The 26,835-nt window shown below is 44.1% G+C and overlaps 1 protein-coding gene across 3 annotated transcripts in view; it reads left to right on the top strand.

The window, feature by feature from the left end:
- The first annotated feature begins 2,937 nt into the window (after positions 1-2,937).
- elmo1 (engulfment and cell motility 1 (ced-12 homolog, C. elegans)) overlaps positions 2,938-26,835 on the top strand; it is a 103,001-nt gene continuing 79,103 nt past the window's right edge. The window contains exon 1 of one of the 3 annotated variants that reach the window (XM_079287544.1): positions 2,938-3,011. The gene's annotated coding sequence lies outside the window, so the exon portion shown is untranslated. The other 2 variants (XM_079287543.1, XM_079287542.1) reach the window with 2 other exon arrangements.

Here is a 26,835-nt window from a genome sequence, read left to right as displayed (position 1 = left end):
GAATGCTGCAGGGAGTGTGTGTGAGGAGTGATGGACGATAAAGCCATGAGGGCGTTTTACCTGATGATTGAGAGCTCTCTCTCTCTTTCATCTTCTCCGTCCATCCGTCCAGCGCTTTGACCAGCAACCTGAGATAAATCAGCCTCATCGAAGCGGCCTGTTCTTCTCTCTTTCGGAGTACAACCATGAATCTCCCAGATGAGATTCGGTCACTGGCTGCTCAGAGGGAGGTTGCGCCACGTAGAGAGAATTTGGTCAGCGGAGAGTCTCTATTGAAGCACTCTGTCTTCTTGGACAAGCGACAGGTCAGATTGAGTGCCATGGCCCAGGCTCGTTGAGAAGATTGTGTAAGAGGCTCAGCATGTTTTGCAGAAAATTAAGTCTTTTGAGACTAGCGCTGCGCTTAACGCATGAATAACGGTCCTTGTTTGCCCAATGGGAAAGATGCAGTAACAAGGTTTCTCTTATTTTTTGATAATGTGATATCATCCTCACACGGGCAGGAGGTTGTGAAGCAAGGAGAGCTCAAATCCAAGTGAGTTACACAAGCAGGTAAAAGTCTATTCATGAGAGGAGAAGAGTTTAACTTGTGAGACGCAACAAGAAACAAAACACTGCATTTCACTGCAGAGGTAGAGTGTGCTGCATCGGGATGCACCATGCAGTAGCAGGCCTACTTCACATATGAACTGACCGTATGGGCGGGCTCTGAACCCCCCCAGTGCCTCTTTAAGCCTCAGATAAAATGGTCACATCCTCTTTAAGCCCTCTGATGTATCACAGAAACTCAATGATCGTGTTTTGTTTGTTTGCTGATGTTCCCTATACTGAATTTTGTATTTAGACATTATTTATACACAATTTAAACAGTTTGGATGTTGAAAACCTTCAATCTAATGCGACTCTCAAGGGTTAAACAACAGAATCATTTCAAACTATTGAAGTCTGTTTACTTTCAACGTGTCCTTCCTAAAATCTGTTCAAATAACCGGTTTGCCTTCTGCTATTTTTGTACCAGGCCTACTTGCATTCACAGCCCATGTACGCAGTCAAATTAACAATTTTAGTGGAGGACACAGGCTGGCGTTTAAATAGGCAGAGGTTTGCAACCTGTGTATTTCACAGAGAGAACTACAAACCCGAGAAAAAGAAAGATTTCTGCCCAGATTATCTGTCAGGAGGGACGGGGCTCCCGTATTAATTCTCCTCCTGCTGAGTGGCGACAGGGATGGACTGCTATACACTGTTCACTCTCTCTTTTACTCATAAGCACACTGGCTTTATATCAGAGCAGTATGTAATCACTGACACAATTAAAGGGAAGTGGCCTCATGTGGCTCAGTGACATCGTCCTACATCCTGCCTACAATGAAATCCAATGAAACTAGAAGATAATGCTGTGTAGGCCCAATGTTGAGCTAAATCAAAAGGGTTCCAGACATAATGTATGAGAAGGTCATAATCACACCCACCAGTTCTCTGTGTGTGTGGAGACCAGAGAGCGCTCAATAACCATGAATTATTGAAGTCATTGTTCCTGTTTGCCTTTGCCTCCTGGCTGCAATATTGGAGGCAGTCACATCTTTGTGAGAGGGAATACGTGGCGTCCTCATTGTTTGTTTATTCAGATACACTTTATTGTACATCCGCTTTGTTCTAAAGTCTTTTGTTGAGAAGTTGTATCGGCACGGCTGCTGTCCGCTAGGGGAGCTCAGTTGTAACATTTATTACCCGTCTTATATACAGCCTGTGATATTACCTCCTTCTCAAAAACCCATCAACAAAAACCTAACTTTTAAAAAAACGTAGCTACAGGTGTGTTCTCTATGTAAATTGTTTACATTGCATTTCAGAACATGCATTTTGGTAAGTCAAAAATGTTGCTATTTTAGAATTGACCTTGTATGTTAGCTCAGTTAACACATGTTTAACAGTTCTTGAAACCTTAATGTTAATCTGCTATAACACTATAGTAACTAGTGCTTAAATGTTTGGTTTAAATTAGATTTTTGGTAGCAATTCATGTCCAAACAGTGCTTTCCACTAATGCTCACTGCATAGCTGAGGTGTTGTGGTCTGGCTCTTTCTCACAGTGATGATCGAACACTTAGCAACAAGTTTATTAACTTGTTTAAGACATATATACACACTTGAATTAATACAAAATGTCAAATTGTAACTTACCAAATGTCATTTGTGAACACTGTCGTTTTATATATTGGATTATAATTATTTTAAAACTCTGTTTATGTGTATTTCTAATTTTGCCATATTTGGTAGATTTCGTGTGAACTATATTTGATGTTTTATGTTTTTGAAAGGCGCCCTTACAAACATGTGACATCCTTTCCCTGCCTAAGAAAACACAATAGTTATCAAAATATGATTTTTAACCTGACGAAGTCAATACAAAGTCAAAACACACTTTTGTCTTCATTATCAAACAGCATGTGTCCAAATAAAGACAATCATAATAACTTTATTTATACAGCAACTTTAAAAACAGGGTTACAAATTGCTTTACAAACAATTCAAAATAACAACAAACACTAACTATGTGTGCCTACATGTTGAACTGCAGGGTGACATCACTCACACCATTTTGAATTATAACTCGACTTAAAAAGTAACACAACTTCATATATTACTCAGTTCATGGAAATCAGACCTACCAAACGCACTTATCATCCTTACATTGAAATAGCAGACTCCCACACATATTGTGATTCAGTTCACTTCACAGTGTGAAGTTGTCCGACTTCAGAGCTGCTAAAACGAAATGATCATAATTGACTTCTTTATTTCGAACGGATGAAACGTCGCCATTCGCTCGTTAAGCGGTGACTCGGCGAGAGAGGGAGCAGCTGGGCTTCGTGCATCCTCTCGGTCTGTCTGGCATCACCGAGCCAGCCAGCAGACGGCAGAAGAAGAAAAGAGGAAGTGGAAACATCAGCACTATCTCTCTCTGTACGGCAGAGCGGAGCGGAGCGGAGAGGGAGACAACGCCACTGGTAGGTGACACACACGTTCACAACACACGCGCACACAAACTCCGGACACCAGCGCTTTAGTGGAAGAAGTGTCCTCGCGTCGTCAGGTTTGTCAGCCCGCTTTCTTCTCTTGCACACATTGTTGGTGTTCGTGTAGCTTCACTTCCCTCGCGCGTTGCGCTAAAATGTTGAAGGATTCACGGTGTTTGTGGGGGGTTCGCTGCGCGAGCGTTTCTGTGTCAGTTATACATGGCAGCGAGACAATACTGTGTTTCATCTCGCCTGTTTCCCCCCCCCCTCGCGCCGTGTCTTTACTTTTGTCAAGTGGCCTTAGCGGCTGTGGGCGCTGCTCTTTATATTGTTGTTGACACATGTCTGATTTCAAGCATCGCAGCAGAGACTCACTGAACTGCCGGTAGATTGGTTCATCGTGCTCTGCTTTTACTTCTGGTTTGTTAAACAAGTGCGCGTTAAAGCTGCGAGTTGTGTTGTGTTTGCGGCAGATATATTTACGTATATATTATATATATATATGTATATACAGACGCCGAGGCTACCGCTGCTCCCCCCCGGCTTGTTTGTTAAGTGCATGCTGTTCGCTTGATGCAAAACAAAAAGTGGTGCGTTTTACAGCTGACTGTTTCACCACCACTGCTCATTAAAGAGCTGCTTTAAGGGAGTGCGGTGTGTAACTCCTGCCCAGCTTGCATGGCCACCGTGGGCCTCTGATCAGACGGCAATGTCTGAGCTCTGTGCTCTCCTCCATCAAATACAAAGCAAAGAGATCAAGATGCGTTCTAGTCTGGCAACAGTTCAGCCACTTCTCGAGGTCTGGTGCTCAACATGTCTTCTCTCTTTACAGAGCTGTACAAAATTAACATGTAAATGGGATTACAAATTGACGTAATGCTGAATTTTAGTAAATGTGAATTGCAACAATAACCGAACACCTGTGACACACCCAGTTTTCTCCCAACCAGTTGAGTCAGTTCCTGCTGCAATTCAAAGTATTTCAGATGTAGTGGGCACAAAAGTCAAAATTTTCAGCTAAAAGTGATTAAATGAGCTAAAAGTGATTAAATGGTTGGAAAGATTCTGCCGCTCCCCGTGATGGCAGTACGAATGTAAACTTGACCAAACCTACTGGGAAAAAAAAGAGACCCAGGCTAAACATCAATACTTTCAGGATTCCTGTCAGGTATGGATTCACGTGTGCAGTCGCTGATCCACCACAGTCGCTGATCCACCACAGTCACTGATCCACCACAATCACTGATCCACCACAGTCGCTGTGTTTTCTCTGTAGTCAAATGCTCTTGCACATGAAGCCCGCCACCCAAACATTTCTAGGTAATCACGGCTGTAGACGACAAATGTGTTGAAACTGCAACTCTTCTTCTTTATGCCTTTTGGTCCCACAGTGGTCCCTTTTTTTTTTTTTTTTTAAAGGACCCCTGGCTGTCTGTAGACCCCATGTTGAGAACCGTTGCTCCCTATTTCCTCTGTGATCACTGTCTTCTCTCGGTCCCTCTGGCCCCTCCGGGTCGTCTTCTGATGGAGCGAGAGCCCACTTACACGCCCAGTTAGACGTCCCCGTAGTGATGGAGCCGCACGCGTCCCGCCATCGCTCGTGTCAACTCGACAATGAACGCATGCAAAGTCAGCCCAGAAGCACAGGCACATGTGCAGCCACGTCTCTGACACGAACACATACGAGCAGCTCTCATATCGTCGAGTTCTTCCTTGCTGTCCACGAGGATAAAGAGTGTTATTTTATGTGCGTTTCTATATTCTGCGTATTGGCCTACATTTGCACCATGCCTATGTAACTGTGGTTGACGGTGGGTTACAGATTGATGTTTTTGGTTTTTTAGATCCAGGTCTGGCGCAGCTCCAGCAGACGAGGAAGGCAATTTTCAACTCGTACTTTGTCGCAAACAGCTTACTGAAGCGCACTCTCCCATTTAAAGCGGGTATGTGAAGCTTCGTGTGTGCACGGCGTTGGTCGGTAGCTGTCCGCTTTAGAATTGAAGCGTGCCCGAGTTGTTATATTTCAGTTTTTACAGCCACCAGAGGGACCCACATGTCAGAAGGAATGCACACACATGCAAAAAAAAAAACAAGTTTTATTAGCCACAGCAAACCTCCTTTTCTTGTTAGCTGGCTCTCCCAAGTAACTATTTCTTCATCCCTGCAGGGTCTTAAAGATCATAGATAGAAAGGCAGCGTTGCAACACGGCAGCAAATTAAAAGTGAGAGGGTGAAATACGGCCGCCTCGACTCGCACCGTTGGTCAAAAGCCAAATAAACTGATGGACTTTGAGCGATTTTGTGTTTTTTGTTTTGAAATAGTGAAACAAAATCAGATTAGAGGACGGAGGTGGCAGCTTGGAGCACTTTTTTTGGGAGAGGATGGGTGCCTGCCCGCCCCTCGCTTACTGAGTGCATCACATACTGATTGTATCACTTTGACACTACCTACTGTTTGGCATCCTCTCACCACCTCAAGTGCAACCGTGCCAATTTCTGCCTCCTCTTGCCTGTCAGAGCTCCCTCCCTCCCTTCCTCCCTCCCTCCCCTTGCAGCCTGTTATCGTTCTCATTAGCTTACTCTTACACTTGCTTTCTAACACATTCTATCTGACTGTCTCTCTCATTTTTAGCATCTCTCTTTGCACTTACTTCTCAATGGCTCCCTCTCGCACTGCAGCACACTCTCCCATCTCCTTCCTCACTCTCCGCTCTTGCTCCCTGAGGGAGACGGAGGTATGTAAATTATTTTCTCCTCCATGTATACTCGGCCTGCTATCTGTCCATCTTAATGAACTCATTTCCACCTTGTTTTCCTAAAAGATGGGGATTGCGGCATTTAAAGTAACGCCAACAAAAAAGAAATCGGGGCCCAAAGTTCCCTGTCGTCTCGGTCTTTATTTTTTGGCTAACAGACATTGCTTAGGAAAAAAAACAACCCAGACTTGTCATTTGAAGTGCTGGCATTCTCCTTCGCAGTACAAACTGGTGCGCCTGTCCTTCGGCAGCTTGAGGTTAGATTCATTTGCTGTTTCAAATGAGATGAATGTTGCCTTGCATAATTGCTCCCTGTGGTACGGAGTTAATTAAAACAGCAGGCACTGAAGGTGAGATGGGAAGGTGCCAGACAGCCACACAAACATAGGTGGGTGAGAGCGATCTCACAGGTACTCCTGCCGTGTTCTGCTCTTTAGCGTACTGATTGTTGCCTTGGGCTGAATTCAAAGCCAGGCAACTCTTCACTTGTTTTAAATAAAATGCTGTAAATAAGAGAAACCGATGGGAGAAGTTGTTGCTTTATGACAAACTGTGATCTTGGTAGCAGCTGGGAATACGCTGATGAATGTATTTCAACCGTCTACCCCGTGCTTCTATGATTGCATATGTTTGTTCAAACATGACTATGAATCGGTTTAAGTGGAGCGCATCTGCAGGCGTGTTTTTCAGTCCAAGTCTAGACCTCATGCGGAGTGAAGCAGCCCTACATGACCCAGAAACTGATACGGTTCCCTCGCTCTGCCCGCTGCATTCCAGCTGTGGTATACTGCCGCAGAGCTCTGTACATATTGAGCGAGAGGCTGGACGTCTCTCTCGCCGCGTGTGTGTGTGTGTGGGGGGGGTGGTTTTTCAGCCTTTGAGCCTACTGACCCAGCAGGGTGAACGGTTAGGCAGTCACCCGTATGTCCCCCTCTCCAGCCGCGTGAGAGGCTTGAACTGAACTTTTTGTGAGTATTGTCAAGTCGTGTGCGGGTGTTACTGGACTGTATGCAGCTGCTGTAGCAGGATTGTGCGAATGTGTCGCTGGCATCGCACGGTATATACAATTTATGGCATGTTTGCACGTGTGCTGCAGAGATCTGTGTTGCTGTGTCAGTTTGTATTTTTCTCCAAGGCTTGCCTCCATCACTTTCTCAGCAGCCGTGTGCTGAGGTTTTAGTGTAACCCCGGTGCTGAACACAGGTGTTTTTTTCCTCATCTGCAACCTAATTATAGCTTGTGTGTCTCCCAGCCCTGTAGGTGGTGTGTGTGTGTGTGTGTAGTCTGGGTCTCTATGTTTCTGTTCATATGTGGATGGCTGCTGTCTCGCTCCCCTGCATGTCCATCAAGAGATCACAGGTGTGAGTCTGAGCGCTACGATGTCCGTTTCCGTTGAAAGTCTCGTTGAAGACTCCTGTCTCAGTGAATGCGAGTCAGTTGAGGTTGCCCTAGGTTTCTGCACTGCTCTCCCCAAACTGTGCACTTGACTTTGGGTATCTATTAAACTGTTCATGGGAGTTTTTCTCTCCTGTGGTGATGAGTTGTCTGTTTGATGTCTGATTTGGGGTGGTGAGGGATTTTTATGAACTGTGTGTGTGTGTGTGTGTGTGTGTGTGTGTGTGTGTGTGTGTGTGTGTGTGTGTGTGTGTGTGTGTGTGTGTGTGTGTGTGTGTGTGTGTGTGTGTGTGTGTGTGTGTGTGTGTGTGTGTGTGTGTGTGTTGAAAATGTTTATTCACGTCACTACATTGCAGCAGTGTTATTTATCATTTTTCACACTGTGTATTGCAGAGGAAGTTTATGAACTGTTGGTGTGAGCTGAAACTTCTAATGTGCATCAGATTGTAAGGGCAGAGAGGAGGTGTCATGTCCCCTGCAGCGTTTATGTTGTGCTTTATGATGCTTTCCTGCAGTGAAAAGAAATTAAATGTCACCCGATTTGTTTTTTTTCTTCTTTTTTTTAGCAGAACACAAAATACATCTCACCTACTACTGTATATACACACAGTGAAAACAGCCTGGAATAACCAAATTAGGTGTTAGATTCACTGCTCTGCTTCACTTACATTCAGTTTTTCTGCTCCACATATCTGGAACAAAGTCCCAGAAAGCTGCAGGTCTGCTGAGACCCTCAGCTCATTTAAATCAAGATTGAAGACTTTTCTGTTTGCTGCTGCCTTTAATTGAACCACATTCAATTAATATATTTAATATAATTTCCTGCATTTCTGCATTTTACGACTGTATTTTATTTCTTACACTGTTCTTAATTGCTGTTAAATCTCCTTTTATTTTGCCTTATGTTTTGATGCTTTTAATGGTTTTAAAAGGACTGCACAATATATCGCCATTTCCTCCGGACCGAGTTCGTGCAAGGCGTACACTGTAAAACGCAGATCGGCAGAGATCTTTTCCAGACGTGGTTTGTGTGCGAGTAATTGCAGAATTGCGGCAGTGTATGGTTGATTGCGTGCAGCGCAATGTCTCAGGGAGACATCGATTATTGTTTCAATGTATGTTTTAAATCTCCTTTACTTTTGCCTTTATGCTTTTAATGGTTTCATGTGAAGCACTTTGAATTACCTTGTTGTTGAAATGTGCTATACAAATAAACTTGCCTTGCCTTAAAGAAACAAGGGTACAATTGGTTGGGTTTGAAGACTACAATGTATACATTTATAGATGGACATACACTATATTGGGCAATATGTTGATGTGTTGAGTGTTATCTTTAACTGATATTTAATTTATTTATTTATTCAACCCTGCAATATACCGTCACGATATCCAATTTGAGGTATTTTGGTCAGAAATATTGTGATATTAGATTGTTCCCATATTGCCGTATATATATACCGTGTGTGTGTGTGTGTGTGCTTTGAGTCGCATGTTGAGGCCAGGGTCCAATCAGAGGTCAGCCGCCTGCTGTCTCTCTGCGTCTCACAGGTGCACACACACACTGATGATCTCGTCAGCGACGCCGTCCCGTGACGAGAGTGAACAGCACATACGGATGACTGGAGGTTCAGTGAGGTGGACTGGAAATACAACTAGCCTGTTGTTTTTCTGTGAGGAGGAGGAGGGCTGCCACTGTTTCAAAGAAACCTGCAGACTTACTTGTTTGTTACTTATTTTACCTTCTTATTGCCAACATGCACTCTATTATCTGTATCTCCGTCTTGTTCTTGTGCTCCCCATCTTCCCTTTTCTTTCTCTGTGTTTAAGAGTCCGTCTAAGCAATGATTATGGCGTCTTAGATTTATGTATTTGCTAGAAAATGACTTTATTTATTCCTTGCTGTGACTGAAAGGAAAGCAAAAATACACAAGACACTGGCAACATATATAGCTGTGTGTGTAATCTTTGATATCGTTGATGGTGGTGTTGCCTCACAAGCTTCTCTAACATTCCTTATTATATACTTTCCCCATGCACTCGTTTGCTTACGGCTGCAAGCAATCTAGTTCACTTCAAGTTATTTCTGTTAGGAAGACCGGAGGGTAGACCGACGCGAGAGGTGCAATAACATATTCAAAACATATTGCATAATTAATGTATAGGCTTGCGATTAAGGATTTGAACCCATTCTGTCACGACGCGGGGCCTCTGCCATGTGGACGTGCCGCCGCAATGTTTTCCGTGAGACTAGTCGAGGCTACCTCTGGAGAGAGACGAGATGGAGGAGTGCAGGGCCTCTCGCTACATGCCAAGGCCACCGGCTCGCTCTCCCTGGCTGGGGCACCGCAAGCCTTTGATTGAAGGTGTGTTGCTTTATGTGGGGGGGGGGGGGGGGGGGCGGGGGCTGCCTCTGAGTCTCTGAATAAATCACAACACAGGAGGACATTTGGAAACAAGACACTTTGATCTCGCTCTCTCGCTCTCTCTCTCTCTCTCGTCTCCCTTGTACGACTTTACTACCTGATGCCCGATTCTTTCATTTATCTTGTCTCTCATTCTCACCCTGCTATCACTTTTCCTGCCTCCTCTCCATCTTTCACTGATACGATCTCAGGACTATTGCATCTACATATTGCTCACTTCCTGACCCTTCGCTGCCCAGACACACTGTCCACCATCAGCAGCGTTCAACAGGCCATCTGTAATATATCGACCTGTAAGGCTCCAGTGGTCGTCTCTCCTGCTGCTGCTTTTACGCTCCGTAGCAGCCTGAAGTGTTTCTGTTGGCTCCAACCAGCCAGTAGAAACCCGCCGTGATCACTCTCGCACCCCGATGCTGCCTTTCATCCCGTTAGCAGCAAGGAGGTGTGATCAGTGGCTGTAATTCATCCGGCAAAGCAACCACTGCATGTGGAAGACTTCTTTTCGGCCCACCGAAGCCTTGCTCAAGGGGGATGTTGACGGGGTGAAGCTTGACCAGAGAGCTAATAATAATTAACTCTGTGCATATGAATGGATGTTCATAAACGATTCATCAGCTCTTTATTAGTCTCTTTTCTGCTTGATGTTGGGAGCTGATTAATGGCAACAATGCGTGAGGCCGTTGGCACTCTTCAAGTATTAACACGATGCAGTAAAGAGGTTTTTTTTTGTCTGTTGGGAAGACAGACATCCAGTTTGAGTTTTCCTCCTCCTGTTTGTGCTCACCAGTGTTTTTGCTTCCTGTCATTCCTGACAGCCATGTTGTTGTGTCTATAGACAAGGTTCTCCTGCGTCCATGCTGGCCACACGTCGGTGTTTTCCATTTCCTGTGGATGTTGCACGCTGTCAGGCTGCCTAGCCCTTATCTTATTCCCAGCTAGAAACTGAAGAACAACATGGTACAGCTCTGCTCAGCTGGGTTTAGCATGGCTCTCTATTGAGAGAAGAGGGGTATTGTAGTGGCGAACCAGCTGGGTTTAATGTTGCCTTCAGGGCTTGTTGCTGTGTCTGTTCTTTTGTTGTCTGGAAGGGAAGCTTAAACACTCCGTGTTTGTATTTTTGTGTGTGTGTCCAACTTGTCTGGCAGCTTTTTACAGCCCAGACAGTGCTGTGGAAGAAAGGCACAGGAAATACCAATGGCGTTTTCTCAACAGCGGGCCAGCTACCGGATGCATAGCAGTCGTAAGGCATCTGGTGAAAGTTTGTGATGTGTGTGTGTGTGTGTGTGTGTGTGTGTGTGTGTGTATGCACGTACACATACATACATACATACATACATACATACATGCATACATACGAAGCAGAAGGTTCCAGAAGTAGATTTTAGTAAATGTACACGCCTCTTCTGAACTGAAGGTGGAAGGAGAGCCACTTCCTGCCAATATCTGCATGTGAAGCGATTCATTTCCTGTTGACAGAAAGTGTGAGGAGAAAGGACAAGACGTGCCGGCACAACCCAATGCAACGTGGTTAGCTGTTAATGTTCTTCAGTATCCATTACAGGGCCGGCTGACAAGTGAAATGTGTCATGTCCAATTTCTGTTTCCATGTATTCAGTGAATAGATGGAGGGAGGGAGGGGGGGCTGCAATGCACCGATTACATCATCCAATGACATCGTACCCACAGCAATGAAAGCCTGGCCTGAGGAATGCCCTCCACTTCTGGTTTTCTCCCCCCCCCCCTTCTCAATCTCTCTGTTTCACATAAATGTGGTTTACATGCAATTAACCCATAAAAGGCAACGTTGAAGTTCTTTGAATCGTATGCCCCCAGTCCACAAATAACCTGACTTCAGCCACATTTCTTGTTGCTGCCTCTGTACCACAAGCGAAGCCCTCCCCCACAGTTTTACTGTGACGTGACAATAATAAGGCAACCACGGGCAAAGCCTCAATGAATGGCGTCGGAGGAACCGGGCTCGGCACGCAGGAGGGATGAAAGTGTTTCAGCAGCGGCCAGCCACCACACTGTTAGGGTGGAGGCTGAGCTGGCAGTGGCTCGTGACTGACCAGACAGGCAGGGCTGGAGCCTGTCAGCGGGTAAACATAGGGAGGGCATGGGTGTAAGCATATGGTTTAAAAAGAAGTCGCGGGGGGATAAATAAATAATAGGCTGAGGGCAGCGTTTAGGGGTTAGCAAATGAATGGGTGAGCCCAAAGATGGGGCATGGGGCATCTTTCAGACAGGGAGGGTGCTGTGGTGGAAGGGTGTGGCATGCATGAAGCGGAGGTTGGGCAGAGAGTCTCTGTAGACGGGAATGAGCAAAAGAACAATAACAAGGACCTGTGCTCCAGAAGGCACGAAAGACGGAACAACAGAGAATATTTAGAGTAACGGCGCCAGTTTATTAATCGTAGCGAGCGTGAGCTCATGTGTTGTGGCTGCGTGCAGTGGTGTGATACTGATGAGCCGCTGGTGCTGGTGATGAATAACATTGTGCCTCTAACAGTGCACTCACTGTCAGTCACTCTGCCGGATACGCAAAGAGCACCCAGCAGGGATGAAGATTTTTTTGGTGAAGCCACCCAAGACATGTGTGGCGTTGGGTGTGTTTGCATGTGTGGAATTAAGGGTAGTTTGATGTATAGCCACAGCTGGGAAAGGGGGGGGGGGGGAGGACGGAGAGACAGCTGGCAGAGCAAAGGGTGAGTGTAACGAGGAGCCAGTGTGACAGCCACAGTGACTCCTTTGTTCCCACTCACTTGTGCCAGTCGCAGTGAGTGGATGGCTGATCTGTGAAGTGACTGAATTCTTTCACAGCACCTAGACAAGATACACAGTCTAGCATGACACCAACTCTCTCCTCGGTGTGTGTGTGTGTGTGTGTGTGTGTGTGACTCTATACCACATAGAGCTGGCGGTGGCGGCAGGAGGTTTCCACAAGATAGCCCAATACCATCTTCCATAATGTCAGTGCACCAGAGAGCACTTATTACACTTGTAATGATAGTCATCAGTGCGAACGTAATTGTAGTGCCAGCAAAATTGAAGCCCGTTCCCTATATGCTTAGGTACTGAGTGTTGAGGGGCCTGTGTTCTCTCCTGAGTTATGGTTTAATAAGAGGAGTAATCTTTGCTCTGGTGGAGGATGTGTGCAGTGGTCCTCCTGGAGGATACCGCTGCTACTCTGTGCGTCAAGTCTATCAAGGTTTTCTTTTATTAAACCTGTCTGCTGTGTGTTCACACAGGCATTTATCTTTCTCCGCACGTACATTTTCACTCCTCAATAGCGGTAGCCTGTAAATAATAGACCAATGGGTAGAAGGTGTACGCCATCTCTTATTCCCTCCTATTAAAAGCTGCCTTTTTTTGTTTTCTTTCTCTGAAAGCCCTACACTAAAGTATCCACTCTCTTACCACCATTTAGCTTTCCAGTTATTTTTTTTTTCTCCAGGAGTTCAATAAGCCTTTTCAGTGCCTGACTTCTTCCTCTGAGTATCTGAACCATTTAGTTCAAGTAGGACATGTAAAAATAGCCAAATCAATCCCAAATGTTCTCTGGCTTTTCGCACATCTCGATCTAGGCTAGCACACCCCAACAGGGGATAGAGTGACACGGCATTCAAAGCTGGGCAGAGTGACTGGCAGACTGGCACTTTGGAGGCCGGCACGTTCATTCAAAATGTGACTGGTAGCAGCGAGTCGGCCTTGACACACTTTAAAAGCCGTTAAAGAGGCAGCGGTGGATTATGGTTTGAGTTATGATTTGGTTATTACATGCTTCAGCGGCGGTGGTAATCCTCTGAGCTAAGTGGAGACCATGTTTCCATTAAGAGATGTATGTGACGTGTTCGACCCTGCAGCGGGAGTTCACAGCGGACCAAATAATCGATTGTGCCGAAATGTCACATAGTGTAAAGTGTCGTGTGATTCCACACGCGAGATGGCACACAAAGACCTGCAGCGCTAAGCAGCAATGCGTTTTCAGTAGCAGGCGGGCAAAGAGCAAAAGTAGAGTTTCAGATCATGTTTTTATGTTTTGTTAATATCATTTATGGACGTTACACCAACCAAACTTGTGAGCATCAGCTCACATTACCAACATGATATTATTGTTGCTTTGGCGCGAATGTTAATGGTAGAATTGAAGACACATTTAGTTATATTAAAACCTTCATGCCATCTCGTTCTTACATGAACAGTATTGTGCAGTATTTGCAGGGAGCGCCATTGCATGCGATGCAGGTTAACGCCGTGTGTTCATACCATCAAGTTACAACAAACACTGATAATTGGATCCAATCACGACCACGCCTGACACTGTTACTGAGAATGATGAGAGATGCTGAAGCACTGCTGTAGCAGCAGTGTTCGGTGCTGCGTAGACGGCCCTGTCTTTGCAAGGCACTAAACGTATCAGAAACTTTCTGTTCATTGGAGTTTAGTGGGAAAACCTGCAATGCAATTACGGCGGGAGCTAAATATACACCACCATCCTGTGTGTACGACTTTCTCTGATACCATATCGTCTGAAGGCAATCCTCATTGTGTATGTTTGTTTACACGCTGGACCAAATGAAAGCCTGGCCTTGGTGGCTCAGCAATCATTTGCAATGGAAATTCCCTGACCCGGGATGCCCGATCCTTCACATCCCGTTTAACTCGATGGAGCACACGCCGGCCCTGTGAGCAGCGTTAAGCTCCTATAATGTAACAAAGCAGGTCTGGACCTTAAACCTCACTGAGACTGGAGATAGAACTGTAATGCTTTTTGTCGTACTTTGTACCATAAAATACTCGGTGTATCATGTGACATGTTGTTCAGCAGTCTTTTACACCATTTCACAATTAAATGTTAAGCCCCTCCCGATTAAAACATGTGTTTTGATTCTTCTTTCTCAGGTGACTTTCACTTGTGTGTGTGTGTCACATATTTTTGCAAACTAACTAATTTGGACACCAATTGTCCATTATGTAAGTTGCAGAAATGTGATGTGGAAACTTGAACCCTCTAACACACACGCACACACACTGGGAAGTATGAAACGTCCCTTTTTCAGTATAACTTTTGGAATAAACAATATTTACATATTCATAGATTTGGGCTTTTTAATGAGGCAGAAAGAGTAAATGTACTTTAAAAGTTTTTTTAACTAAATTGAGGGGGGGGGGGACCCACCAGACACACATTCTAAGCAGTATTTTATAAGTTTGTAGGTGAGTGAAGCTGCAGCCAAGTTGTTTTTTTTTTAATGTAATTGTCAGTTAAATTCTCCTATCTTGTTTGGTGTGGACATTGAATACGTGACGAGGAGATGAAAGCACTCGTACAGTGAACACGATGGTTTTTCTTGCGGTACAGATGAGGCATTTTCTCCCTGGTTACAATCCATCCTTCTGTGTTCATACATTTTGAAAAGAGACGTGTTTAACAGGATGGGCACCATAACATACGAGGCCTAACACTTACAGTAATTACCGCACTCGGCCATAGAAAATTTCTCCTTTCTTTCTAAATTGAGTGAAACTAAGCCTTTAGCTGCAGTATTGTTATTGCATAATCCTCGCTGCTCTATTCTGGGACTTCCACACAGCTCATGCCTGGTCGGCAGAGTGCTCTGCTCTTTTTTTGTGGGATTCTGTGTGTGTGTGTGTGTGTGTGTAAGTAACTTCCCAACACACCTGCCTGTTTGGTTTTCAATTAGCACACAAGAGATGCGCCATTATTATCTTCCTCATGAACAGCGCTAATCGAGTTAAGGGACGGAAGAACCCCTCAAGAGCTGTACACTGTTAGCTGGGATGTGATAACCACTGTCTGTGTTTCATGAATGAGAAGCACCTCGGAGGGGAGTTCACGTCTTTTGTCCATTGCTTTTGTATGCACTTGTGGTTGTGTAAGCATCTCTTCCATCACAACCTTTTGTCTGGTACTCCCCCCCCCCCCCCCCCCCCCCCCCCGCTGTCTGGGGTGTAATTTTAGCACGTTGAGGAAGTGGGATTGCAGCCCTCCTCTTTTATTTCTAAACTGTTGGTCAAATTGAAAGACACTTGTTCTTGACCCTGCTGAATTGAATGTCAGAGGCCAGTTAAAACTTAGTCAACGAGTGGATTTTGAAGGATTTCTAGCTTCTTTTTTTTAACTGAGGGTAAAGCAATTCCATTTTCCAACTGCTGCTTTTTTTTAAGGGTTGTTCTTCATTTCCGTAACAGCATTTGTATGAGCCAGACTACTAAGCATCTGGTGGTAAAACACGCCTGTCATGCGGCTGTGTTGGGGAAGAGTTATTGATCTGCCCCACAGTAATGCAGTTGGATTAGTTACACTGTGTGGAAACTGGAGCTGGTCATAACTTGGTGTCTGTTTTTTCAATGAGGGCACAGCTTCGTAACACGGTCAGTGTTTTTATAGACAAAAGGCAGTTTATGTTTATGCTGCTGTACGCCTTCTCTGAAATGCACCCACTTGGAATAAGAGAGAGAGAGAGGCATGCTCTGATGGGCTCACTGAGTAGTCAAGGTCACTTTATGATGGAGGCGTTTTGCTTGTGAATGAAGAATGCAGTGCTGGTCCCTCCTGATGCTACAACGCCTCTCGCCTCCTCCAACACACACACACACACTGGAACACACACACTGGAACACACACTTCACGGTTAGACAATGGGACTATAGACCTGTTTCCATGACTTCCCTCTCCGACCAACCAAAAAGCACCATTCATCCCCGCCTCTGTCATGTGACCTGGCAGGGTTTTTGTGTGGTCCCTACCCCTCCCCTCTAAACATTCTCTCTCTCACTCACTCGTACGTACACACACACACACACACACACACAGAGGGGTCCAGTGAAGTTTTTCAGGATGGCTTGTTCCTTGAAGCGTGGCCCCAGAGGCTCCAATCACTGTAGCGTGCCGTGATCAGTCATCGGGAAGCTCTGGTCAAACCATTCCTCGTCTCTGCCGCACGCACGCACGCACACACGCACAGCTTTTGAAGAATTGCACTTTGATGTTGTGTGTTTTTCTACTTCACAAACTGTTGTGTCTTTGGAAACAAGGTGCACTTTTGTTGTGTTTCTTTTGACTCTCTTGAGTTCGTCTCAGTTTTTAGCACTTGTTTGATTTTTCATGATATCGAAAAAGTTGACGTAAACTTCACTTTTGATGACAAAGAAGGGAAAGAGAACCCACAGTTGGAAAATGTCTTTATTAATACTCTTCAATCTTTTTTTTAATCTTGCATGTGGTAATAGTGAGAGGATAGTACTTTAATTGGATTTTAAGATAATATATGAATATAAAATATTGATTTATGAATATAAAATAGGTAAGTTCAAACTAATTACATCCCAAGAAAGTCATAGTTCTTATATTTTTTTAAATATATCATTTGTTTTGCCAATAACGGCAACTAAATTGTGTTAATTTACAAAGGTTTGAATACTTTGTTACAAATTATTAGAATATGTTGCACTTATTAGAATGAGCTATGACTAAATAAAAATGTGACGTTAAGGACTTCCTTGCCGAGAGTCGGATGAGAAGATCGACGCCACTCTCACATCTGTGAGTTTATTATACGGCTTCAGGCTGCAGCGAGTTACCTTAGCAGTTAACAGTGAAAAATAGCCATCTTTGCGATGTCCAAAAGTAACAGAACCCACTTTACCATCACCCCTTAAACTCACTAATTAACATGTTTAATCTGTACAAAAACCGAAATGTGTAAAAATAACAAGTTATGTTTCTTGGTAAAAGTCAGCCTGAAACATTGTCATTCTCTGAATGACTGTCAGTTTTTCTGTCTGTTATCATGACAAGAAATGCATCTACAATACAACACTTTAATAGCACCAGAGTGTTGCGCCTGGAGTCAATTTATACCCCAATAAACATTTGTTTGAATCCCATCCATAGTCTACATGGTGTTAAGATTCATGCACTGCTGCTGTTTTTAGTATGATGACACATTCTAGTCTGTTCCTTTAGGCATCCAGGCCTCTTCTTTCCAGCTTCCTCCTAATGGTCCAGCTATGTAAGTTAATTACACCAAAGACCCCACGGGCCTGCAGCCAGACCAGCCGCCGTGGAGCCTTCTGGGGACGCGCATAGCACAGCAGACATTTTTATCTCCCGAACCCACATCTCTAGCAGAGGTAATTTAAGGTTTTAGAGACCGCTGTTATCAGCCTCAGAATTCAAACCAGAGGTCCATAAAAGCTTTCTGGTGAGGATCAGAGTGGTTGAGTGCGCAGGATTCTTTCGGAGGAAAATAATGTTTCATGGTGACTCTAGTCTAATTATTTGCGATGTTGCAAATCCTTTTTCGAAGGATCTCTGCCTACTTACGACTAAAATAGATGCTGATGTCTCTTTGCCGATTGCACAAGTCAGCATGTACACTACATGGTACGTCGGTTGCTCTCATCACAGCTAGAATCCAACAATCCCTGCAATGTTTCCTGCTGCTGCAGAAAGCTCTCGGAGTTGCCATCGAGGTTTGTATGTTGAATCGGGCAGAATTTCCGTAACTCATTCTTTTAATATCTGTCACTTTGGAACAAGAATCAAGATTCAAGACGGAGATCACGATACACTGTGGAAAGTGAGTGTTTGACCTGGATCGGCTGCTTTGAACGGAGCCGAGAAGCCCGAGAGCAGAAGGTCACACCGTCAGTGACTTTCTCTGCCTGTGGGCTCTCTCTCACACTTTTTTTTTTTTCTCTTTTCCTTACTGGCAGTGAAAAGGCTTCCAGGGTAAACACCTGATTGTGCTCCTCTTTTTCTGTTTTGAAGCTCTCTCCGCCGACCTTGATGCGGACTGATATTGAGTTATGTAATGGGGGAGGATGGCTTGTTATTTTTAAATCTAAAGAGAAAGGAGATTGTGTTTGAACAGAGCACATAACCTATTGTTTTTCCGTTGGTGAGGCAATGGAGGGAAAAACACATGTGTAATGGTTACCTTACGTAACACTCTCGAACACACGAGCTGTGAGTGCAGAGGATTAAAATATACACACCGGGGTATTTTTAATGTTACAGGTAATGTTTCATAAGCACTTAAATATCACAAAATATTGATCAGGGAGCAGTGGTGAACAACGTGTCACCGTGTTTTTCTGCTCACTGATGGATACCGTAAACACTCGATCCATTAGAATAAAAATCCAAATGAATTCAGTCATCGGTCATGCTGTTGATAATGAGATAATGGCATTTGGCCGTCAAACACCAAACACCAAACCTTTACCAGTGATTATTTACTGAATTTCAGTTCAACCACGACTACTTTGTTGTGATGATGTAACTATTTGTTAATGTAGTATTTGGTGTTATTATCTCCATATATTACTTAAAGGCATAGTTTGTCATTTTGAGAAGTACGTTTATTCCGTTTCTTGCCGGGAGCACATGAGAAGATCAATAGCGCTCTCACACCTGTGCAGTAATGATGACGCTGGAGCCATCAGACGGTTAGCGTAGCTTAGTTTAGCACAGAAACGGGGGGGGGGGGGGAACTGCTAGCCTGGCTCTGTCCAACGGTAACAAAATCTGACGAACAAGTAAAGTGTTGTTTGTTCAGTCCATTCTTAAATTGAGGTGTAAAAACTTAAGTGTGCAGGAAGGAAACCCTTTTGGATAGAGCAGGGCTAGCTGTTTCCCCGTTTCCGGTATTTATGCTCGGCTTAGCTAACTCTCTAGCTAGCATCATATTTACCATTGAATTTAACCCCAGAATAGAAGTAGTATTTGTGAAAAACTGCCCTCGTAAATAAGCTTGCTGGCAGACAATCGCACAAGCATAATAGTCACAGCAGCACGACCAGTACAAGCTTGCCGTTTGCTGTGTTCGCTGCCTCCTTCATGGCATGCAGGGTTAGTTTATTTCACTCACTGAACCTGTGTGGTGTAAGTCTCCCGTGAGACGAGCAGGGAGTCGGCAGCACATTAGCCTGTATGACCATGTTCCAATTATCACTCTTATAAAGCATCCCAGTGGATAATAAGAGGATCGGTTGCACACGTGGGCAGTGAGACCCAACTAACAGTGTAACTCTACTTGACATTTCATGCAGTTACATAGACCCAGGAGTGTTTGGTCCAATTAAATAGCTGCTGGAGCGAACGGGTTATTAACTCTGTGTGATATGGGCTGTAGTTTACTGGGGGAAATAATGTATTATGCCACATACATGTTTTCAGTACGGTGTTTTGAATTGTCATGTCTGTAATGTAGTCGTGCATTGCTGTATGCTGATGTTTTGCAGACCAGCACACAAGGATGTGTGTTGATGTCCAAACTGCAACTTGATGGAGGGATCTTCTGCTGTATGTGTGGGCCATGATAATTACATTACATTTAAATTAATCCAGTTCAGACTTCCAAGCAGGAAGTCTGTCTCTCTGCAGCATCCTCTCTGTGACAACGATAGCAGCTTATGTTAACTTCGCAGCCGCCAGAGGCCGTTGTTTCTTGAGCAAGGCCCGAGGAGATGGTTACTGTTGCGCTTGTGTTGTTTTGGGAAGCAGCACATTGTGTGATCAAACGCCTACGTGTGAGCTGTTGTTTTGGTGACGTGCAGTTTGGAAACTGAAAGGTGGCCCAGCTTTCTGTCTACGGTAACCATTTGTAACGCGGACCGCTGTACGTCGCGCGGATCGTAACCAATGGAGTTTGCCGATTGTTGCTCCTCTTCGAGTGGAATACATTTGGAAGTGGTTTTAAATAATAGATGATCCCCTGAGGTGTAGTGGAATTATCTTTGCCCGACAACCTCCTCTTCAAGCAGACTGGGAATGTGCAGATTCAATTCATGGATGTAAAATGGGAGTAAGAAAAAAGGGGCTCTGAAACACTAATTGAGCGAATGACATCAACACATGTCTGACATTATTATCCAGCGTCTGCATTTACATTTTTACACTTTTGGGTTTTCATCTGACGCTCTCAGTCAGAGCCATTTAGAGTTGAGTGGAACCATGAACTCAAACCTCTGACTCTCCAGCATTACAAGCCTCTGGCAGTAATGCGGGCAACAGTCAGAGCCACTTCAATAGTACAATAACAACAAACAATTAGTTTGATAATTAGTCAGACTGTTGTAACAATAATCAGTAAAACAAACCTTACAAATTGCTTGTTTCTGACTGAGAACGGACACAGGAAATTGTTTAATTGTCTATTATTTTATTTGAAGCAGGTCCAGAGCCAGCTATCTGTTTCCCTCTGCTTCTGGTCTTTCTTGTCTGTAGCTTCATGTTTAACAGACATGAGTGGGATTGATCTTCTAATCCCACTCACTGCAAGAACATGAAGTCCCCCCCCCCTCCCTAATATTGATTTAATAGCTACTATAGTTAATAGTCCAAAAGTTTCGAAAAATATACAATGTTTAAGGTTTTTAAACGAGCTAAGATACTTCTTTAGGGTACTACATTCCACTGAGAGCTTTTTCACATCCTCCTGGATCTGTCTTCCTATAATATCACATTTTAAGTATCATTTTGCCATATTCTTGGTTGGTCTATTCTGCACGTCTGTCCGTCCAGGGAGCGGGATCCCTCCTCAGTTGCTCTTCCTCAGTTTATTTTTCTCCATTTTTACCCTTTTAAAAAAAGTTGGGGGTAGTTATTTCTTTACCTGCAGCGAGGGTTGAAAAGGACAGAGGGTGTCGTACGATACAGATTGTAAACCCCCTGAGGCAGAGTTTTTATATTGGGCAATATAAATAGAAATACACTTTTGCACACTGGTTTTACTGCAGCGCAGATTTAATTTTTTCTTGCCTTGTAAATAACACAATTGCCTCTAAATCACTGCCAGCATTTAAGATTCCCGTGTTTTCAATAATATCTGATTTTCACAAACTTAAGCCTTTATGTTTGCTAGTAGTAATTAAGTCTCACATTTCTTTAGAACACCGCTTCAACACAACCTGCCTTGCATACTAAGGGTGAACAGCTCCTGATTGGATCAACACACAGCCTGGACAGTCAGGTTAATCTGCTGCTCTTTGAGCAAGTAAACAAAGAAGAAGGTGTTTGTGACAGGCGGCCGACTGAAACAGAGCAGCATCCTGTGGATGGGTCAGCGGGGCTGACGGAGCAGAGACCGGTACTCACCAGGGAGCTGAGATAGTTGGGATAGATTATTAAAGCTTTGACATGGAGTTGGGCAGAGTCCCCAGTGAGATCTCTGACTCAGCAGACTTCACTCTGTTTGTAAATCACGAAAAAATAGTCTCAGCTGTCCTGCAAGAATTCATTAGTGGCAAAGGTCCTCTGAACTTTACTCACTTCCTCAGATCTCCATGAAACTTGGTCGTTTTTTTGTTTGTTGTTGAGGCCAAACTGAAGCACATGACGGCTCGACTCAAGCACGGCCGTGTTCTCTTTCCCTTATTTTCTCCGCTTGGCAAAGACTAAAACCAGACGAGGATGGGATCGGTTTCTATGAGCTCGTTGTTTGTTCGCTGGTGTTGCTGTGTTGAAATGTTATTTTGCTCGGGCTGTGTCTTGGATGCTTGTCTTCCTGAGGCTCTAAGGAGTTCGAGTCAGAACCGAACGTCCCGGACGCGTGTTTTTATGAGATTCATACGAAGCAAGGCTGACCTCAGCGTGGGTGGAGTGAACATCTGTTTTTGTGCGACACGTGCACACATGGCCCGGTGCGCTCCCAGTCTGAACTGAAGATGTCATTGCCCTCCTCGAACAGTAAATGTTTCGTTTGGGCGTTTGGCCTCTTTGCTCGTGATCCGCGGTCGTTGTGCGACGGTGTGTAAAGCCGTCTGACTCGCTCTGTTGTTGTAGACTGTTTCTGACCGACCGTTGCATCAGTGGTGACGGAGGAGAAGTGAAAGCGTTGGTTGTAATCACCTGCTCTCTGGCAGTCTTTGAACATTAAATGCTTCATTGAATCTAACTTTGCTGTAAAAGCGATGCCACTCATTCCATGTCTGATGTACATTCCTAAAGATGCTTTTGGGCGTTTTTATCGCGTCTCTCACAGGTTCGGCTGACTGCTGTGAAGAGTGAGGTTCACTGGATTTGTTTTCAGGCTAAATCATTAAAGCAGTGGTTAAATACACATTATTACCCTCATATCTGTCCAGCTAATTTAGGGCTACAGCCAGCAGCCGATTAGCTTAGCTTGACTGGAAATAGGGGGAAACTGCTTGCTTAGCTCCGTCCAAAAGGAACTAAATCGACCTTTGAGCACCTCTAACGCTCACTAATTAACACCGAAGCTGTCCCTCATTCTGTGGTACTTGCCATCATTTCCCCTTTTCCAATTCATTTCAGCAGATTCAGCCCAAAACTCCCGTCTCAAGGCCCTTCTGAATACACATTTCGAAGAGGTATTTAGTTTATTATGGAAAAGGCACCTTTTCATTGTTGAGACACCTCTTCCTGGTCAGCTGAAATCTGGGGAATCACATCAGCTATACAACACCTTCTCCATCTTTTTTTTCATTCATACAAAACCTGAAGTGTATAAACTTTGCTCACGGTAGTTATTTGCGCCCCGGGCCAAGAAGTAGTCCAGTACATAACCCCGAGTAAAACCTCAATGTCTCGTCTTTCTTCGTACGAATTAAACAAACTAGATATAAAGTGATTAGTGAGGTTCAGAGCTGCTGCTCGGGGGATTTAGTTTCCTCGAAGACAGATCCAGGCCCGCTGTGTCCAATGCGACGCTAGCCTGTTAAAAGGCTGCAGTTGTTTATTCTCACAGCAATGCACCCGAGCAGGGCAACACCACGATATATATTTATGAGATAGGTTTGCCGTTGATTAATCCAATCAGCTCGATTAAGTGTTTTTAACTGCTAGGGATGCAGGGTTTCTTTCTTCACACTTGGATTAGACTTTCCTTACTCGCTGTCATTTTATCTTTAAATTTTGCCGCTCTTTTGTCTGACAAGACCCGTTTCCTCTTTTCTCGACAAACGCCTACTTCCTCCTTCAGTCTGTCTCTCTCAGCACTCTCGCTTAGCCTGCGGCGAAGCACTGCACGAACCGTGGTGAAGTCTTTGTCGGTGGCTTATGATGCTGAGGGCACTTTGCTTGTGGGAAGACACTCCGACTAAAGTTGATGAGAAAAAGAGTCTCCTTCTCTCTCCTCTTCAAGCAGTTGTTTGCGCAAGACCGCGGGTTGTTTAGGAGAAGAACTAGCAAGCCAGTTTGCTGTCAAGTTTTCCGGGTGAGTCCTCGCGTCTTCATGGTGTTTTTTGTTGTTGTTGACGCTTCCTTTCGTGCTGCACACAGGATGCAGTAGGCCTCAGGGTGCGGCTCTGTGCACTCTCCTGCCTCCTCTCCTCTCCAGTGTGTCACCAGTGGACACGGATGCTGTGGTTGGACGTTTGCAGTCTGGAGAAGTGACTGTCTTGGTACGAGCTGTGCATGTCTGCTGGCTGATCCGAGATGGGACCCAACGTGGGTTTTCATCTAACCGGAGAAGAATGGAAATGTCAACGAGCGGATGTGTTTTAAGACAGTTGAGCGTTGTGGCCTCATGGTTTTGGGGAGGATGGCGATGTGGTTTATGATTTTGGAAAGGATAGAGAAAGAGTATACTTACACTGCTGATACATCTGCTGCATTGTAAAGTAGTTACTTGGCAATATGAAGGCTCCTTCACATCACACATCATGGATTAGTTTTCTGCACGTAGGCCTGATTTTGTCCTCTGGAAAGTGTCTCCTTGTCTCTAAATGTTCCAGTGTTTTGATTATCTGGGTAGTGCAGGATCCCATCCGAGTACTTCCTAATTGTTTTCTGACTCACGTGTTTACCGCAAACTTGCTCTGCTCACATCACAGTATTTAGGCTCCGCTTGTACCGCGTTCAGCAATACACCGTACAGCCTCGTGTGCAGATTCATCTTTCTAGATACACATGCAGGAGATTCAGCGGTGTGGCGCGCGTGCACACCAGAGTCACTCTTAGCTGGCCCACGCCTCCGTGGGAGGTCGGTCGGCTGCTGTTGAGTCGTTACGAGCTGCTGGTACCAACATTTGACAGGATATCCTTGTTGCAGCATTTTAGTGGAAACCAGTTTGTGACAAAGAGAGAGAAGTCACCAGGCTGCTGTCATGCTTTTCAGTCCGAATCTCCAAATTTTAGAAGCGGTCATACTCCATTGGATTAAAAACAACTGTCCTCATCTGATGCGTCGTTGTTTAAGGAACCTTTTTGGTGTTTTCTTGGCATATTGTTTGCACGTTAACCCTTTTAGAGCATGGCACTTCCTCCTTTGGTTGAATCTAGAAGCCATATTTCTAAACCCTGACCTCAGCCCCCCCCCCCTTTCATTTTGTCTTCCTTTATTTGTAGCTGTTTTTCCAGCCCTTTGTCTTAGAGCTAGCAGCCTTCCTGTGGGTATGAATGTGTATTTGGGAGGGATTGGGAGTTCCACAATAGCATTTCTCAGATTCTTAGTTTCAGTGTTGTCTTTCTGTCATCAAACCGTCAAACCAGGGGTACATACTCCAAAATATCATGTCTCTGATAAAGAAAATATCCACACATTGAGTCAACACCTGAACAAATGACAAAAAGTCTGTAAAACTAGTTAGAAAAGCGTTTGATAGAAGTAACAGATAAAGGGTTTGAAATGGAGAGCTGAAAGTAATCGATAAGCAGATGAAATGAAATTAAAAGTGAATGATGTATGGTTGAAATAGCAAAGTATTGGATACAAATCAGCACATTTGGATCATGATGGGTGGTGTTTATGAGGCCGTACTTGAGTTCGTCTGACAGTTTGAAACTTTAAACCAGAGATGGTACAACACTGAATTTCAGATTGATGTTAAGTGTGTGTGTGTGTGTGTTTCTGACATGCACTCACCTCTCCACACGGGTGTAACATGACCATCCTGTGTGTGTGCGTGCGTGTGTGTGTGTGTGTGTGTGTGGGCGCGTCACACTCGGAGCAACAATAACTCAGTCCCTTTATAGAAGCATCAGATGAAGCGCTAGAAGGGGTTCTTTTGAAATCCACCCAGCACATAGGTTAATACACCCACACCCACAGACGTCTGCATACTCGAGCATGGTTATATATATATATATATATATATATATATATATATATATATATATATATATATATATATATATATATATATATATATATATATATATATATATATATATATATATATATATATATATATATATATATATATATATATATATATATATATATATATATATATATATATATATATATAGGCCCAAGATGCACATGGTGTTGTGTAACCTGATGTTGCACACGCACTCTAAGCACACGAGAGCCATAGCACAGGATGTGGCAGTTCAAGAGGATTTGTTTTTGAAGCCTAAACGATTTTGATGTCAGGATGGCCTCATGCTGTTGCTTGCTTCATGGTATGTAAAGTGGCTAAAAAGGTTTTTATTTTTTACAATAAATACAGCTTACAATTATTATTGGGTGTATCGGTTGTTTGAAACAAGTACCATACGATTTATTTTTATTATAGACTGGGGATGAGTCAAAAGATAGAATCAGCCGGGGAGATATTTGGGCTAGCACCAGTAGCTTAAAGTAAAGTGTGTGAGATTTAGATTAACACCAGTTAATTCAATGCATTATAGTTACCGAGATGTTTATTAAACGTGGCTTTAAGTATCGGATCAGACTCTGCATCAGGACCAGGCTGCTCAGAGTGCTCCAAATTAAGTGACAATTAAATGCAAAAGCCTGAGGTCATCTTAAAGTCTCCTAACATTGTTGACATAGTTCGGCGGGGGGGAAAGAAGGATAACAGTTTCGTCAATGTGTGAACAAAGGCAGAGCGCTGGTTGGTCACATTGACATTGTGTGCAGAAAAACAACTGCTGCCTCATGTTCTCTCACACCATCAGGGTTCATAACAAAGCCCCCGGGGGAGCTGGAGGGAAAGGATGTGCTCCACTTGGAGCATGTTCCCCTTGATATTCATGCCCCCCCCCGTCTCACTCTGTTTGCCACTTCCTCCACCAGCAACTCCTTAAAAAGTTTTAATCACACTTCAAAGGGAAGTCACGTAAATGAAGCAAATAGGCATAATCATTTTTTTTCACACCACGTCATGTGTTTTTAATTCTAATTCTTTGCAAGATATTAGAAAGTGGTGGAAAATGTAGTGAGGCAGGTGCCATGATGCCACAGTAGCAAAGTTATTGCCAGTATTAGACCTTTCTTTCTTAAAGCGTTCTATCTTTTCTCT

The sequence above is a fragment of the Melanostigma gelatinosum genome, assembly GCF_949748355.1.
Source record: "Melanostigma gelatinosum genome assembly, chromosome: 17".
Lineage (NCBI taxonomy): Eukaryota > Metazoa > Chordata > Actinopteri > Perciformes > Zoarcidae > Melanostigma > Melanostigma gelatinosum.
Note: the sequence above shows the minus strand (reverse complement) of the source record. Positions and strands in the feature narration are given on the sequence as shown.